At 35.9% G+C, this 1,288-nt stretch overlaps 1 non-coding gene across 1 annotated transcript; it reads left to right on the top strand.

The window, feature by feature from the left end:
- The first annotated feature begins 671 nt into the window (after window positions 1–671).
- Window positions 672–743, top strand: TRNAT-GGU (transfer RNA threonine (anticodon GGU)). The gene has a single exon. It is a non-coding gene; the product is annotated as a tRNA-Thr (tRNA).
- The last annotated feature ends 545 nt before the right edge of the window (window positions 744–1,288 follow it).

The raw sequence follows: 1,288 nt of genomic DNA, 5'->3' as shown, positions 1-1,288 counted from the left end.
TGTTTGTGAGATGGAGTTTCACTAATATGAAATCTTTGATGATAATATATTATTTAAAATATAAAAATAGAATAAGTTTGGAAATTCTTCCAAGACTACCATGAACCATCAATATAATATGTCTAGGAAAATCCTCTGTAACACAAATCCCTCGTGTAACAAATCAAATTAGTGTGTGATGGCCCTTAGATTTAACTAAAATGGCATAGGTGTAAGGAAATGTGGATTGATGCAAGGTTATAAATTTTAGATAACTGAAATATAATTAGTTTATATATTCTAATTTATGGATTTAGAATATATATATATATATATATATATATATATATAGAATTTGTTAAATTTTATGCTCCGGGAATGGTGGGAGCCATACCCAATCGAAAAAGAATATTATCCAAACGCATTTCAAGTAATTGCAATAGGACCTGACCCGTTGAGCCTTTGGCTCTTCTAGCAATACGAACATATTTCAGCAAATGCTCTCAGGCATAACTTGTCTCCATCCGCTTCGTATCAGCTCAGCCCAGAGTTTCCAGTATAGCGATCCTTACCCTACGAGCTACTATAATATATGTTCTCAACTTGATATCTATAAAGATAGATGGATCATCCATATCCAATTTGTTGTCCATCTACCATAGTAGACTCACTCATTCATATATGATGAGGGGGCCCTTTTAACTCAGCGGTAGAGTAACGCCATGGTAAGGCGTAAGTCATCGGTTCAAGTCCGATAAAGGGCTCATGTTTCCCACGAAGAAAGAAGGCTCGGGTGTCCATTTCTATTACATAGATAGAAATATTTTCACCGAAATATGAAAATGACAACAAATCGGATCCAGTCCGTTTTTTATCTTCTTTTATGAGGCGAACGACGGGAATTGAACCCGCGCGTGGTGGATTCACAATCCACTGCCTTGGTTCACTTGGCTACGTCCGCCCCGGAAAAACCAATTTATCTATCTACAGTCATTTCTTCCAAGAATAAAAAATGAGCTAACGTTTATTCTTATGTGGGTCGTCGGTGACCTCTGATAGGGGTTCAAAGCAAGATTGATGACTAACTCTCAACTCTCGAACAAGTTGTATGGCTTATTATCAAATTAATTCAATGAAATGTTATTTGAATGTCTATTGAGAATATTTGACATGAATCAAGTATGAGAGAAAGAATGTAAATGGGTCCCAATCCCGAACTCCCCAATTTTAGATCTGAGTCTATACTCATATTATAGAATGAATATGTTGATGATCTTTATCCAGCATCCATGGCTGAATGGTTAAAGCG

This window comes from Pinus tabuliformis, chromosome 3_1, assembly GCF_031772625.1.
Source record: "Pinus tabuliformis cultivar Carrire ecotype Pingquan chromosome 3_1, CPIR1, whole genome shotgun sequence".
Taxonomy (NCBI): Eukaryota; Viridiplantae; Streptophyta; class Pinopsida; order Pinales; family Pinaceae; genus Pinus; species Pinus tabuliformis.
The sequence above is the reverse complement of the archived record's forward strand: the minus strand, read 5'-3'. Positions and strand labels throughout refer to the sequence as shown.